The sequence below is a fragment of the Lepus europaeus genome, chromosome 10 (assembly GCF_033115175.1).
Source record: "Lepus europaeus isolate LE1 chromosome 10, mLepTim1.pri, whole genome shotgun sequence".
In the NCBI taxonomy this organism is placed as follows: Eukaryota; Metazoa; Chordata; class Mammalia; order Lagomorpha; family Leporidae; genus Lepus; species Lepus europaeus.
In genome coordinates, this window is record NC_084836.1 from 96561475 (window position 1) to 96578610 (window position 17136).

The 17136-nt window shown below is 41.1% G+C and overlaps 1 protein-coding gene across 2 annotated transcripts in view; it reads left to right on the forward strand.

Moving 5' to 3' along the window:
- The window catches only part of RNF24 (ring finger protein 24), a 95944-nt gene that overhangs the window by 19071 nt on the left and 59737 nt on the right, over nucleotides 1–17136 (forward strand). The window contains exon 1 of one of the 2 annotated variants that reach the window (XM_062203915.1): nucleotides 12407–12449. The exons of the other annotated variant lie outside the window; for it this stretch is intronic. The gene's annotated coding sequence lies outside the window, so the exon portion shown is untranslated. Of the gene's footprint in view, nucleotides 1–12406; nucleotides 12450–17136 lie in introns of those variants that run through there. 2 annotated transcript variants of the gene reach the window in all.

The window sequence follows — 17136 nt, forward strand, 5'->3', positions numbered from 1 at the left end:
AATTTTTTTCTGTATTCTCTTCCGTTATCTAACTTGGTATCCTTGCAGAAATTTAGTAGTGTGTATAGTCTCAGCAAAAAATGTATTTTTTGGGCCGGCGCCATGGCTCACTTGGTTTATCCTCCGCCTGCGGCACTGGCATCCCGTATGGGCGCTGGGTTCTAGTCCCGGTTGCTCCTCTTCCAGTCCAGCTCTCTGCTGTGGCCCAGGAGGGCAGTGGAGGATGGCCCAAGTGCTTGGGCCCCTGCACCTGCATGGGAGACCAGGAGGAAGCACCTGGCTCCTGGCTTTGGATCGGCACAGCGCTGGCCGTAGTGGCCATTTGGGGGGTGAACCAGAAGACCTTTCTCTCTGTCTCTCTCTCTCTCACTGTCTACAACTCTGTCAAATAAATTAATTTAAAAAAATTTTTTAAATGTATTTTTCTGAACTAAAATTAGTTTGATATCCTAAATGGTCTTTGAATACAAAATAATGTAAAATAGTACTGGCCTAGAACATTAGTATATAATGTAGGTTCATCTGTCAGAGACAGAAAACCCAAAATAACAAGTGACAATACAAAATTAAAATGTATTTCCTGCAAATAAAAATAATAGTGCTTTGTGTGGTGAAGATTAATAGTTGCCTTGTGAAACGTTTTTATAGAGGAAAGTGAGTTTCCAGGCTAATGATATTACAAGTCTTGACTCTTTGAAACCCATTTAGAAGGAAATCATTCACTATTCCGGAGTGATTGTGACCTTTTAGAATCTTTCAAACTATGACGTCAGCAGAGCCAGAATCACCTCCCAGAATATTGAAATAATTCCATCTGGTTGTTCTGAAATCATCATGAGCACGAGATGCCGTGTCTTTAAAAGAATAAGGTGGTCCTAGTAAATGAAAGAGATTTTGAGGCAGTGCTTAGGACTGTAATTTCAGAAACTTTAAAGTTATTATCATCAGTGACAACCTAGCAGGAGCTTGCTGAATGCAGAACTGTTTAAGGATTGCTGAATAGGTCGTGAGTGTCTTAGATGCTGTTTTATAGCCACAGGATTTTCCTTACACAACATTAAGAGCCGAAGATTGATGGGCTTTTAATTAGATTAATTATCTGGAAATTGTTGGTGAAGAAATGTAGCTAGACTAATGCTTGTTTTCCAGAACTCCATACCATGCCCCAGTCACTTGAGAAAGGAGTCTGCCTGTGGCCCTAGAAGATGTGCTGCAGGCCCAAATGATTTCTGTCTCAGAAAAATTCATAAACTGACCAATATCAGCCTTGCAACAACCAACCAAAGGAGACCTTGATGGTAACAAAAAGCATTTGCTATATGCCAGGTCATCCCAGAGGTGGGTGTTGTAACTGTCCTCAATTTACAGATGGGAAATTGAAACTTGCCTGTACTCCTGGGGGTGGGGTACTAAGTGAGGGTTTGCAGGTTAATGCCCTCTGCTGTGGCATCTTGCTAGAACCCACTTAACTGCCATAGAATTTTTCCTGATTTACTCTCATTTCCTGGCTAATAAATTTCTAAACTCTCAGGAACTTTTTTTTTTTTAAGATTTATTTTACGGTTGGGGTGCCGGATTCTATCCCGGTTGCCCCTCTTCCATGCCAGCTCTCTGCTATGGCCCGGGAGTGCAGTGGAGGATGGCCCAAGTGCTTGGGCCCTGCACCTGCAAGGGAGACCAGGATAAGCACCTGGCTCCTGGCTTCGGATCAGCGAGATGTGCCATCCGCAGCGGCCATTGGAGGGTGAACCAACGGCAAAAAGGAAGACCTTTCTCTCTGTCTCTCTCTCTCTCTCACTATCCACTCTGCCTGTCAAAAAAAAAAAAAAATTAAAATTTATTTTATTTATTTGAAAGAGTTACAGAGAGAGGTAGAGACAGAAAGAGAGGTCTTCCATCCACTGGTTCACTCCCCCAGATGGCCACAACGGCTGGAGCTGTGCCAATCCAAAGCCAGGAGCCAGGAACTTCTTCCAGGTTTCCCACACAGGTGCAGGGGCCCAAGGACTTGGGCCCTCTTATCCCAGGCCATAGCAGAGAGCTGGATCGGAAGAGGAGCAGCTGGGACTAGAATCAGTGCCCATATGGGATGCCAGTGCTTCAGGCCAGGGCATTAACCCAGTGTGCCACAGTGCTGGCCCAGGAACATTGTTTTTTCTAATTTTTAAAGCTGTACAATAACAATCTTCAATTTTTATTTGTTAGCTTATTCCTCTTTTTTCACTCTAGAAGTGCTTGTGGCTTACCAAACATCCTTATTTCACTTTTGCTACATATAGTTTATGCTTTCTAATTTTTCTTCTTCAGGGATTCTAAGTTCCTATAGGAATTCTGAAAAACTGGTATCTTTCCTGGTAATTAGGAATTTGCCAGTAAAGTCTTGGAAATTAATGTACTTAACCCAGAGCCCCCAAGAATAAGGGTTTATGGTGGATCCTCTTGCTATGTCTCCCAAAGCAGTTTGAACAGGATCTAAAGATTGTACATCTTCTCCAGAGTTTGTACATCTTCTCCAGATGCAGGGGCATCTGCAACTCAGCAACTTTTATGTTGCCAATTGGAAAAGGACATCTATATGTAGAGAAAGTCATTGCCTTCTAATAACCTTTGTGTACATGAATTTAGTTATTAATTTAGCCTGTCTGTGGACTGAACAAACTCAAGCCCTGTAATTTAAAAACAAATCTTTCATAACTGCTCCATAAAACAGAGTTGTATTGAATTCTGTCTGGCACCTGTGGTTTTCCAGGGAGTTTTCACTGATTGTTGATTTCTTGTCATAGGAGCAGTTGTCTTAAATACAACTGACTACTCGGATAATTACAGCCAATTCTTTATTGAAAAAGTGGCTGTTTTTCCTATCATTAAGCCAATCTGGCTCTTTATTTTGGGATGTTTTCTTCGTTATCACATAGACCCAATCATTTCCAAAGCAGGTTTTCAGTAGTCAATACTGTTTCCAGAAATGCTGTGACATTTTCAGATTAAAATGAACCTTAATTTTAATTTAAAAGCCACAGTTTTTTTGTCTACTTTGTAGAAGTAAAGAGATATAACTAAATATGATATGGAATCCTGGATTAGATCCTAGAAAAAGGAAAAGACCATTAGTGGTAAAACTGGTGAAATTTGAATAAAGTCTGCATTTTAGTTAATAGAATTATACTAGTCTTGGGGCCAGCACTGTGGCACAGCAGGTAAAGCCACCACCTGTGGTGCTGGCATCCCATACAGGCACAGATTCAATTATCAGCTCTCCACTTCCAATCCAGATGCCTGCTTATGCACCTGGGAACATGGTAGAAAGATGGCTCAAGTGCTTGGGTCCTGCACCCATGTGGGAGACCTGGAAGAAGCTCCTGGTTTCAGATTGGCCCAGCTCTGGCCATGCAGCCATTTGGAGAGTGAGCCAGCAGGTGGATGGAAGATTTTCTCTCTCTCTCTCTCTCTCTCTCTCTCTGCCTTTCAAATAAACAAGTCTTTTTAAAAATAGAATTAAAAAATAGAATTGTACGAGTCTTGATTTTTCTGTCATTGTGTCATGGTTATATAAGATGTTAACATTAGGGGACGTTAGGTGAAGGGTATATGAGAACTCTTGCGGCTTTTCTCTAAATCTAAAATTATTTCAAAATTTAAAGTTTAAGAATATATACCATGTTCCAAATTATTTAGGAATTACATTGCTGGCCCATCTGGAGGCTGTAAAACGGTGAAAATAACCCAAGATACATCAACATTGACTGCCCACAGGAGCCAGGCATAAAAATTGTTTTACCCCTTCATGTAAGGCACAAGCTTACCAAGATTTTTGGAAGGCTGCAGGATCTCATTTTCTTTATCTAAATATCTGGGAGTATAGTACCCACCTCATGGTAATTAACAAGGATTAAGTAATATGTATATTAATCCTTATCATAAACTGTAAGGCAAATGTTTGCTTTCATTAAAATCCTAATTGATTACTTAGAAAAAGATTCTCTGGTTTCAAGGATTATGTAAAGAGAATTATACAGAAAATTTTGAAATCTGTGCATATGAGGGATCTTCAAAAAGTTAATGGGAAATGCATATTATGGGAAAACGATGTAAGTTTCAAAATATTTTTGCACTAAAATAAAGCCATCTTTTAATTCTATTTTTCCATGAACTTTTTGAACCGTCCTCATGTGTTAGGCTGGTTTTCTTTGGTCAGTTTTTCCTAGATTGATTGTATTGCTGCATTGACTGCAACCAAAATCTGTAGATGATATAATTAGAATATTTTGAGGGGCCGGCGCCGTGGCTCACTTGGTTAATCCTTTGCCTGCGGCGCCAGCAACCCATATGGGCGTCGGGTTCTAGTCCCAGTTGCTCCTCTTCTAGTCCAGCTCTCTGCTGTGGCCCAGGAAGGCAGTGGAGGATGGTCCAGGTGCTTGGGCCCCTGCACCCACATGGAAGACCAGGAGGAAGCACCTGGCTCCTGGCTTTGGATTGCCGTAGCAGCCATTTGGGGGGTGAACCAATGGAAAAAGGAAGACCTTTCTCTCTGTATCTCTCTCTCACTGTCTAACTCTGTCAAATAAATAAAGAATATTTTGAATCCTATATCATTAACATTTGAACCTAAACCAATATGACAAAGCAAGCAGTAAGCTAAGCATTGTATTCTATTTAATATAGATATCTTACTTGTACATTATTTTGATGTTTTTAAGCCAATCTCTAGCCCTTTTGCTTTTGGAAATCTTGATAGTACGATGAAAATTTCAAATATGAAATCCCCAAATTTGTTAGGTTTTCCTGAAATGTAAAGCTAAAGCCATCAATAAAATACATGGAGCTATTTTCAGTACAGACCTTAGGTAACAATGTCCAGTCAGCCAATTAAATGAGACATACAGCCTTGTTTGTTTTCACAAGTAAATTATTCTATAGCTAATCAAAACCAAGGAGCTCAGCCAAAATATTTAAGTACGGCTGCCACCTTTCTATATTGAAATTTTTCTTACTTTACATCTGAGGGATCTAAAGTGATTGTAAGAGCATATTTCAGATGGTTTAATGTTCTGTTTCTAGTGAACGACTGCTTGTGACTTCACCCATATTTTAATTCTTCATGCTGTGTCTACTGTCTGTTGATTTAGCTGCCTCACTAATGCAGCCTTACATAGATCAATCAGGGTTCTTTTTTAAAAGTCCCAATCTAGTTCCAGGGCCAAAAGAAGTCAAAGAAACAGAAGATTTTCTTGGGAACTCAGAGCTGTTCATCAGTAGAGCTCAAATGTTTACTCTTACATAAAGAGAAATACTTAAAAAAAGAATTGTCACTGAATTTTTAAAATAATGAGTGACATTTCTATATATCCTCAAGGAACGTATTTTCTAATTCAGTAGGAATAGATGGAAACTCCCTTGGTATGGTTAATTGTCTATGTGTCTGTGAGTATAACAGTAGATTGTATTTGCTGATGAAACAGTAGTCTTACTGGATTAGGATTAAAGACAAGAATTAAGAATAAGAAGTCTGTAATAACATGATTTTTATTATTCCAAAAATATTGGACAACTCAGAAGAAATAATTTATATATAATTGTAAAGAAGGAATTAAAATGATCATTTGATAATTAAGTCAGCAAATACTGATTTAAGACATCTATAGGATATTTATGAAATATATAATAATCCTTGTAATATTTCTTCCCAAATTCAGAAAATTAAAATTTTTCAGTCCCTGTGAATCTTCACAAACAAGGAACCCTTCTCATAAAAATGGCTTATTTTTCTATTTACAATTAAAGTTGTTATTCTCTTTAAATAATATGAACATATACTATAATATATTAAAGGTATTATAAACAGATATTCAGAGGCAGTCACTGAATTTTTAATGTATATTTTTAGAGACTTTTAGGCATAGACAAGCTAGCTTTTATTAATTCCTTTTACATTAATAGTATAGTAGCATACCATGTACCGTTTTGCACCTTGCTTCTATTTTATTGTTTTTATTTAGCAATATTATGCCAAAAATTGTACTGATCAGCACATATAGATCTACAGCTTTTTTGTTTTTAACAACTGCAAAGTATAAAATCATGGTGATATACTGTAACTGGCTACATATTTAGGTTATTTTCAGACTTTTGCATTATAAACAAGATTGCCTGAAGAGCCTGGTACATAAATGTCCCTCAGTATGCATGCAAGTACATCTGAAAGGTAAATCCCTAAATGTGAAATTATGGGGTTAGCAGTTAATCATGTAGAATTTTGCTAGGTTGTTCTCATGGAGGCTCACAATATCTACTAAGTGATGATTTCACTAATAATGTGTGAAAATGCTTCCTTGAAACCCCAAGCAGGAAGTTTTTGTGAATTTTTTGTGGGTTTTGTAAGGGGAGAGGTTACATCTGGGTTATACTTAGAAAGGTTTCCCCATTTTGAGATTTTAAAAACTTTTTTTTTTTTTTTAATTTGTAAAGTAGTGAGGGGGGAGGGGCGGGAGAGCAGTGGAAAGACAGCCATCCTACCCTGTGGTTCACAGCCAGAGCTGAGCTGAGGCTGAAGTGGGAGCCGAGAACACTATCCAGGTCTGATCTCCCATGTCAATGGCAGGAATCCAGTTACTTCAGTCTTCATTGCTACTTCCCAGGGGCAGCAGTAGTAGGAAGCTGGAGTCAGGTGCCAGAAGCATGTATTGAACCCAGGCATTCTGATAAGGGATGCAGGCATCTTAACCAATAGGCCAGGTGCTAGCCTTGAGATTTTTAAAAATAATTATTTGATATCTTCTTTTAATAGTTTCATAATTTAGTTTTAATTTTTATATTGGGTCATGAGAACTCTGCCCTCATGGATGGATTTACAATGCTATTGCGGTCGTGGGTTATGTTTATGACGTTATTGTGGTAGATGGGTCTAGGTTCTCGATAAAAGAGTGAGTTCATCCCCCGCTTCCTGTCCCCAACACACACTCATATTCTCTTGCCCTCCTGCCTTCTGCCATGGGATGCCACAGCAGAAGCCCCTTGCATCATATAGGTAGGTCCTTGGACCTGGGATTTGTCAGCCTCCAGAACCATAAGAAATCTCTGTGTAAATTACCCAGTCTTAGATGTTCTGCAACAGAAGCACAAAGCAGACTGAGACAATACCTAACAGTTATAAATTTCTACACTCTAAAGGTGTGTGTGTGCGTGTGCACCTGTCCCTGGCACTCACACACTGGTCTTAAATGAGATCAAAAGAAACTATCTGTAAACCATAAGAGACCAAAATTAACTTCTCACTATCCTAAAAGTTAATACAAAGCAGTAATGGGAAAACCAGCTTGTTGAGAAAGTAGTAAAGCACATGAACAAACACGGGGAAAGCGATACAACTGGCCACTAAACATGCCCCACTTCTGATCCAGCTCTCTGCTGTGGCCTGGGAAAGCAGTACAAGATGGCCCAAGTCCTTTGGCCCCTGCACCTGTATGGGAGACCTGGAAGAAGCTCCTAGCTCCTTCCTGGCTTCAGATCAGCTCAGTTCTAGCCGTTGCGGTCATTTGGGGAGTGAACCAGCGGATGGAAGACCTACCTCTCTCTTTCTCACTCTTTCTTGCTCTCGTACTCGCTCGCGCTCGCTCTACCTCACTATGTAACTCTGTCTTTCAAATAAATAAAATCTTTTTAAAAAAAGAAATTGAGTTATTCTTCAGCTTTTTTGTATCCACTAGGATATGCTAAGTTGTGCCATGTTAGTAACCAACCTCAAAATCCTAGTGGCTTACACAAACAAGAATTTTCAGGGGTTGACTGGGGTCCCTGACCCCTGTCTCAGAAACCTAGACTGATGGCTCTGTCACCATCTTCAACATTGTCAACTGTCCTGGCTAAATGAAAGGAGCCTGGAAGTGTCTCCATCATCAATAAAAATTCAGCCTGGAAGCAATATACCTAAATTTTGTACACACCTCACCGACTTGACCTGGAGCAGGGACCAGGAAATACAGTCACCTTGTGTCCAAGATGGAAAACTGAAGATATTTGGCAGACAGTGACTGTGACTGACTATTCTATTTTGTCATTTTAGTCTGTCAGTTCATGTTTCAGTAGCACAATTTTTTCTTTTTTGGAATATTTTTGGCTGTTCTCTCATTTTCATTTTTCCTGTTGAAGTTGAATTAGTTTCTTCATCTTTTCAAAAAGACTAACCCTGCTATCATTTTTTATTGTGCTTGTATTAAATTTATAAGGAAAGTTGACATCTTTATAATATTTAGTCTTCACTACCAAGAAGAGATTATACAAGGGTGCTTTAACAAGTTTGTGAAAAAGTGGGATTGAAAGGTAAGTTGATATGGGTGCAAAAAACCTTTTGAAATCCATATGTAGTTTTTCCATAGTACACATTTTCCACAAATTTGTTGAAGGACCCTCATATCTTTTTAGTTATTTAGATCTTTTTTTGTCTTTCATATTTTCTTAATATAGGTTGTATATATTTACTAGTATCCTGTTATTCCTTTAATGAGATTTTTTTTTATGTTACTATCATCTGCACATAATGATCATTTTAACTCCATTATAAACAAGGTAGTTTTCTTTGAAGGATTGGAAAAGATACAGCCACTTCTCAACTAACCTATCTATTGCCCCAGTCAAAAGATTTTTCAACAAATTTTGTACTAAAGATTTTCTTTTCATTATGTATCTCATTAATCCTAGTAAACAAGTAGATTAACATCAACACAATAAGTACTATTTATTCCAGCAACTTAAAACACTTAACAGAATTTTTAAACTTTTTATTTTGCTTTATGCTTTACAGGGTTTCTGTTAGGACCACCTGTAAGTACCATAGCTGATAGCTCTAAATAAAGAGACTCACTGGCACATTCAGCCATCCTGAGAGATACTGAAAATTAAGCATCCTTGAGGAATTAGTTTTCAGTGACATAGGCATTGTTCCCCTATTGAGTTCTGATTTTCTTTGCTGTGAGAAAAAGTATACATACAGTTTTGTTGGGGGAAAATTTTTTTCTAAAGTTAATCAGGCAGTGTATTACACTTAAAGTTTATTTCATTTTGAGATGGTAATGGCTTGTTGCTTCTTACTTCCTTTGATATAATTATGATGTGAAGTTGAACCTGAGAGTGTTTTCCTCTGTTATAACTTGTATTCCTTTTCACTGTCCTCCAATCTCAGGATTACCCTGTGTTCTTTTTTATAACCCAAAGAGTTCGGCCCTCAGTTAATTGCAAAGCCATAAGTCAAGTAGAAGTCAATAGTTAAATGCTGATAAACAGATTCTTTGAAAATTATAGTGCATGCGCTATCATTCCTGAGATAGAGCGATCAGAAGGGAGTACAGGGGGTGAAATTTTGAATCCATCACCATCATCAAAGTGAAGTCTCGTAACGATCTGATGGGATTTTAAGTTTGTTTGTTTGTTTGTTTGTTTGACAGGCAGAGTGGACAGTGAGAGAGAGAGAAAGGTCTTCCTTTGCCATTGGTTCACCCTCCAATGGCTGCTGCGGCCGGCGCACCGTGCTGATCTGAAGCCAGGAGTCAGGTACTTCCTCCTGGTCTCCCATGTGGGTGCAGGGCCCAAGGACTTGGGCCATCCTCCACTGCACTCCCAGGCCATAGCAGAGAGCTGGCCTTGAAGAGGGGCAACCGGGACAGAATCCAGCGCCCCAACCGGGACTAGAACCTGGGGTGCTGGCGCCGCAGGTGGAGGATTAGCCTATTGAGCCTGGGATTTTAAGTTAAAGTAGTTACACAGAATTAGAGAAAAGGTTTTAACGGAGCTGGCACAGAGAATAATTATTGGGAATATGGAAGAGTAAAAATAGAGCCACCATAGGCCAGCACCGTGGCTCAACAGGCTAATCCTCTGCCTAGCGGCGCCAGCACACCAGGTTCTAGTCCCATTCAGGGCGCCGGATTCTGTCCCGGTTGCCCCTGTTCCAGGCCAGCTCTCTGCTGTGGCCAGGGAGTGCAGTGGAGGATGGCCCAAGTGCTTGGGCCCTGCACCCCATGGGAGACCAGGATAAGCACCTGGCTCCTGGCTTCGGATCAGTGCGGTGCGCCGGCCGCGGCAGCCGTTGGAGGGTGAACCAACGGCAAAAGGAAGACCTTTCTCTCTGTCTCTCTCTCTCTCACTGTCCACTCTGCCTGTCAAAAAACAAACAAACAAACAAAATAGAGCTACCAAAATGAAGATCACACCTCAGGCTTGATTTTAGAACTTCTGCAACGCCAGCAAAGAGAAAAGCTGTGCCCAAACCCAGACAAGACAATGGTAACAAATCAACTGGAAAAAAAAAAAAAAAAAAAAAACTGCAGAGGCATTGGAATTGTCAGTAATGGAGCTAAAGAGAATAAAAGATTCAAAGACTATTAAAAGGAACTGATTAGAGACCTGCATTGAGGAACAGCAGGTTAAGCCACAGCTTGGACATCAATGTGCCATATCAGAGTGTCTGGGATAGAGTCTTGCTTCCACTTTTTTTTTTTTAAATAAAGATTTATTTTTTTGAAAGGCAGAGTGTACAGAGAGAAAGGAAGAAACAGAGCTCCATTTGCTAGTACATTCCCCGGATGGCCACAATGGCCTGTGCTGGGCCTATCTGAAGCCAGGAGCTTCGTCCAGGTCTCCCACATGGTGGCAGAGGCCAAGAACTTGGGCTGTCTTCCGCTGCTTTCCCAGGCACATTGGCAGGGATCTGCATTGGAAGCAAAGCAGCTGGAACTTGAACTGTCATCCATTTAGGACACCAGTGTTGGAGGCAGCAGCTTTATGCACTACACTACAACACTGCCCCCACTTACACTTTTTTTTTTTCTTTAAGATTTATTTATTTACTTGAAAGGCAGAGTTACAGAGAGGCAGAGAGAGAGAGAGAGGTCTTCCATCTGCTGGCCTCAATGGGTGGAGTTGTGCCAGTCAGGAGCTAGGAGCTTCTTCTGGGTCTCCGAGATGGGTGCAGGGGCCCAAGGACTTGGGCCATCTTCCAGTGCTTTCCCAGGCCATAGCAGAGAGCTGAATCAGAAGCAGAGCAGCCAGGACTCAACCCAGCGCCCATATGGGATGCTGGCACTGCAGGCAGCGGCTTTACCCGCTATGCCACAGCGCTAGCCCCCCACCTACACTTTCAATACAGCTTTCTGCTGCTGTGTACACCTAAATGGGATACTTGGATGGAGTTCCTGGCTTCTGGCTTTGCCCTGGCCCAGCCCCAGCTGATGCAGGCATTTCGGTAGTGAACCAGTAGATGGAAGACTTCTGTCTCTCTGTCATTCAAATAAACTTGCACCAGAAAAGGAGGGGTGGGGGTGGCGGGACTGTTCAAAATTTTTTTAAAGTACTGTGATGAAAGGTATAAGAATTTAAAACATTCCTTAATGAAACAAATAATAGGGTGGGGGTTGATGTTGTGGCAAAGTTGGTTACGCTGCCACTTGGGCATCCCATATCAATTGCCAGTTCAAGTCCTTAATGCTCCACTTCTGATCCAACTTCCTACTAATGTGCTTGAGACAGTAGAGGTTGATGGCTCACATGCTTAGGCTTGTGCCACCCACATGGGAGACTGAGATTTCCTGACTCCTGGCTTCAGCCTTGCCTATTTTAGTCATTTGGAGAGTGAACTAGCAGATGGAAAATCTGTCTCCTCTTTGTCACTCTGCCTTCCAAATAAATAAATTAACCTTTTTTAAAAACAGAGTGGTCAGTAAAATTGAAACTTAAAATGGAAAATTCTTGATTAAAATACAGATGGAATACATGAATAGGTTATAACAATTCCAGTAGGCATAGTTCTTTTTTGTACCTCCAGTCTCCTCAAAGAGAGGTGCAAATGAGAGGAAGCCTCAGTAAAGGAAAAATTGAAAAAGTTATTGTAGAGAAAACTAAACCTTTGTCTACAGATTGAGAGCTTGTGGAGTACCTAATTTTCAGATTTTGCACTTAAAAATTGGACAGTAGGAGAAACTGTTTTCTGGAGAATAAAAGAATGACCTCAGACATTAAACTCAAACAGTTGAGAGAAGACACTCCTAGAGAAATAGTTACAGAATACCACTTGGTTACCTGGCCTGTCTGCCTTTTGAAAATAAGAGATTTTTTGTACTCTGATAACCTTTTTCCCTAATAGATCTTTGATAGGTATTTCTAATGGCCAATTACCAAAAAGATTATAAAAGGCTGGGATTGTAGAAGTGATCTTTGAATGTGTCATCCAGGAGTACCAGCTTAGGTGCTCAGCTCCAGCCTCTCATTGCAGGACCTCCACCCATGGTCTGGGTCATAGGCTTCCAGAAACGCAGCCTCGCCTTTACTCTGGGATAACCAGGTCCTAGGAAAATCTTGCCTAGCCAGAGCTCCCAATGCTAATTTGTCATGAGAAATGAAATTTTCAGATGAACTTGAATATCGACCAAGCATGACCAGATCTTCACACTCTTAGCTTTCAGGTAAGTAATATAGGAAAAAAGAAAACCAGTGTATAATTGGTTACTTTAAAGTTAGAATAAAGGAATGTAACTGGTTTAAGAAGTATTTATTCTCTGACATAGGGATACTTTCTGGAGGGCCTAAGTGTTTGCATTCACTGGTGTACTCTGGATCTAGCAAAGTGTATGTTTCATTCTCTATGTGTAATCTACAGTTCATGCACACAGACTTCTGCTGCCATCTTCTTCCTTCAAATCCTGAATATGAGTATCTACCACCTTTTATATGCAGATGACATACTGGTCAAATATATCACTGATTTTTTTACTTTAAAATGTTATATTTTGAAATGATAATAATCATAGCATTCAAAATTTTAAAGATACAAAAGGATATATGCAGTGAAAAAGTTATCCCTCTTAGCTTTCTTATTTCCTCACCAGAAGCAGTACATGTTACCAATGTTTTGGGTATCACATCCTTTAGGGTTAATTTATGCATATCCAAGCCAACTTACACTCTTTACTAGTCAAATCTACTTAGTAATGGATGTGTTTGTAATATTATTAGCTTCTGACATGTTAGAGAGAAGTCACCTGCTCCTGACTGTTAAGATAAGAACCTACCACCTAAATTCAGTCAGGCTTAGGTTGTTGCAGTAGGGCCATGTACTGGCCTGTCCAGTGAGGCCACACTGTGGCTCATCAGCTAAACCTCAGCAACAGATTTGAAAATAATGATCTCTTCTGCAATTGGTTCCCCCATTAGCTGAATAAAACAAGGATGCATCCTCATTTTCTCTCATTTATAACTTGTTCCTCAGACTACCTTTGATTAAAGTAGAAAGCTGAAAGTTTGGGGCTGATGTAGTGGCATAGTGGATTAAGCTGCTGCATGCATCCCATTGCTCTGCTTCCAATCCAGCTCCCTGCTGATGTGCCTGGGAAAGCAACAGAGGCTGGCAGCACCCACATGGGAGATTTATCTGAAGCTCTTGGTTCCTGACTTTGATCTGACCATTGTGGCCTTTGGGGAGTGACCCAGTGGATGGAAGATTTTTCTCTTTGTCTATACCTTCCTTTCTCTCTAACTCTGACTTTCAAATAAACAAATCTTGGAGAAAGAGAGGAGGAAGGAAGGAAGCAAGCAATCAAGCAGAAAGCACAGTGTGTGTGTTTCATGTTCTCATTTGGGCAGGGTTTCAGGAGACAACCTGCTGGTTTATTTATTGTCAGATGGGTGAGAAGGGATCAACTAGTCCAAAACAAAAGCTGTGTTTGATGGTGTGTATTCTTTGTGATTCTTTTTTCTTTAAATATTTATCTATTTATTTGAAAGGCAGAGTTACAGAGATAGAGACAGAGAGAGAGAGAGATCTTCCATCTGTGAAGTCATTCCCCAGATGGCCACAACAGCCAGAGCTGTGTCAATCCAAAGACAGGAGCCAGGAGCTTCTTCCCAGTCTCCCATGCCCATGTAGGGGCCCAAGGATTTGGGCCATCTTCCACTGCTTTCCCAGGGAAAAGCAGAGAGCTGGATCGGAAGTGGAACAGCCATGACTTGAACTGGCACCCATATGGGATGCCAGCACTACAGGCGGCAGCTTTACCTACTACACCACAGCACCAACCCCTGTAATTCTTTTTTTTTTTTTAAGATTTATTTTTATTTATTTGAAAGAGTTACAGAGAGAGGTAGAGACAGAGAGAGAGAAGTCTTCCATCCGCTGGTTCACTCCCCAGATGGCTGCAACCCCGGAGCTGCGCCAATCCAAAGCCAGGAGCAAAGAGCCTCCTCCAGGTCTCCCACTTGGGTGCAGGGGCCCAAGGATTGAACCATCTTCTACTGCCCTCCCAGGCCACAGTAAAGAGCTGGATTGGAAGAGGAGCAGCCGGGACCAGAAGTGGCGCCCATATGGGATGCCGGCACATCAGGCCAGGGCTTTAACTCACTGTACCACAGCGCCGACCTGGGCCCCTGTAATTCTTTAAGTGATTTTTAAGTAAAAAGTTCATGCAGAAAGTCATTGTCTTCATTTGCCTTGCTGTTTATTTTTCAGCTTTTAAAAGATTGTTTGTTTTTAAATAAGAGGGAAAGACAGATTTTCCATCTGCTGGTTCACTCCATGATAGTCAGGGCTGGGCCAGGCGAAACAGGAGCCTAAAACTCCGTCCGAGTTTCCCACATGAATGGCAGGGGCCCAAGCATTTGGGCCATCTTTTGCTGCTTTCCTGTGTTTGTAAGCAGGTAGCAGGATCAGAAGTGGAGTAACTCGGTCTCAAACTGGTGTTTGCTTAGGACACCAGTGTCACAGGCAGTGGCTTAATTTGCTGTACCACAATGCCAGCCCCTGGAACTGTGCTGTGTGTGGTTGGTTTTGGTTTTTGTTTTGTTTTTGGTTTTTTTTTTGTTTTGTTTTGTTTTGTTTTGTTTTTTTTTTTTTTTTTTTTTGACAGACAGAGTGGACAGTGAGAGACAGAGAGAAAGGTCTTCCTTTTGCCGTTGGTTCACCCTCCAATGGCCGCCGCGGTAGCACGCTGCGGCCGGCCCACCGCGCTGATCCGATGGCAGGAGCCAGGTGCTTCTCCTGGTCTCCCATGAGGTGCAGGGCCCAAGCACTTGGGCCATCCTCCACTGCCTTCCCGGGCCACAGCAGAGAGCTGGCCTGGAAGAGGGGCAACCGGGACAGGATCGGTGCCCCGACCGGGACTAGAACCCGGTGTGCCAGCACCGCAAGGCGGAGGATTAGCCTAGTGAGCCGCGGCGCCAGCCTGTTTTTTGTTTTTAGTGTTCAGAACTGGGTTGTTTGGGTGTTTTGTTAAGATTTATTTATATGGCTGGCAGTTAATTGCACCTTTCCTACAAATTTTTCCAGAGTGAGCTGAAAAATAAATTTACAAAGAGCAGTAGTTTTTCTCTATGCCAGAAGAACCAGTTCAGAAAATATACTGGAAAAAAATCCCTTCTGTAATGTATATAAATAAATATGAATGTTTAATACTTAGGAATAAAGAAAAATTCAAAACCTGTATGAATAAGCTATTTAAATCTATGAAAAGTATAAAATAAAACTAGAATAAATGAAAAGATTTCTCATTTGCCTGGATATAAAGACCTGTGTTAGTCTGTTTTGTGCTGCTTTAACAGTACCACAGGCTGAATAATTTATAAAGAACAGAAATTTATTTTTCATGGTTCTGGAATCTGGCAAGTGCAAGGTCAAGGTATAGCATCTGACAAGGACCTTCTTGTTGCATCATAACTTGGTATAAGGCATCTCATGACAGAAGAACAGAGAGGAAGGGGGGCCCTCCTTTGATAACAGTATTAATCATTTATGAATGCAGAGCTCTTATAGATTTATTTAACCCTTTTCAATTTATTTTATGTATTTGAAAGGGAGGGAGGGAGGGAGAGAATGAGAAAGGGAGGGAGATCGAGGGAGATCGAAGGAGATCTCTTCCGTCTGCTGGTGCACTCCCCGAATGGTCACAATGGCTGGGGCTGGGGCTGGGCCGAACCAAAGCCAGGAGCCAGGAACTCAATCTGGGTCTGGGACCCAAGCACTTGGGAGAACTTACACTGCTTTCCCAGGCATTATAGTAGGAAGCTGGGTCAGAAGTGGGGAAGCTGGGACTCCACCTGACATGGATGCAGGTGTTGCTTAACCTGCTGTGCCATAATGCCAGACCTCCTAATCACCTCTTACTACTGTTGCCATGATAATTACATTTCACCATGGGGACAGGGGAGTATGTTCTTAGTGGTTATCAGTTAAGATGCTCACATATGTCTCTCTGCCTCTTAAATAAATTTTAAAAAGTTTTTTAAAACATGAGTTTGAGAGGGAACATTTAAAGCCATAGCAAGACTCATTCTCCTTAAAGTAAGCTATAAATCTAATGTACTTTCAAATCAAGTCAACTTCCCAACAGGTATTTTTCAAACTTACTTGTAAAAGAATTGTGTCAGAATACTTAGAGCATTAAGCCTGTGATAATAAAGTAAATTCAACGTATATTATCTTAAAAATTTTAAAGGAGGGCTGGCGCTGTGGCATAACGGGTAAAGCTGCCACCTGCAGTGCTGGCATCCCATATGGGCGCCGATTCAAGCCCCAGCTGCTTCATTTCCAATCCCACTCTTTTCTGTGGCCTGGGAAAGCAGTAGAAGGTAGCCCAAGTCTTTGGACCCCTGCACCTGCGTGGGAGACCCAAAGGAAGCTCCTGACTTCAAATCGGCACAGCTCTACCTGTTGCGGCCAACTGGGGAGTGAACCAGTGGATGGAAGACCTCTCTCTCTTTGCCTCTCCTTCTCTCTCTGTGTAACTCTGACTTTCAAGTAAATAAATATTTTTAAAAATTTTGAGAGATGGAAGGGAAAAATGATACTTTTAGAATCGTATCTGAAATTCATGAAATCTGTTCTCTATTAATTTTTAAAAATTGTTGTGACTAGTACCCCCACTATACTGTGTGATGCTTGAAACTTATTGCTTCTATTTAGCTCTGATTTGATCAGTACATAGTGTATACCTGTTTTGAAATGTCACACTGTACCCCAGAAATATGTACAATTATTTAATCAAAAAATTTAATGTTGGGACTGGGTTAAGCCTCAACCTGCAATGCCATCATCCCATATGGGTGCCAGTTCGAGTCCTGGTTGCTCTACTTCCAATTCAGCACCCTGCTAATGTGCCTGGG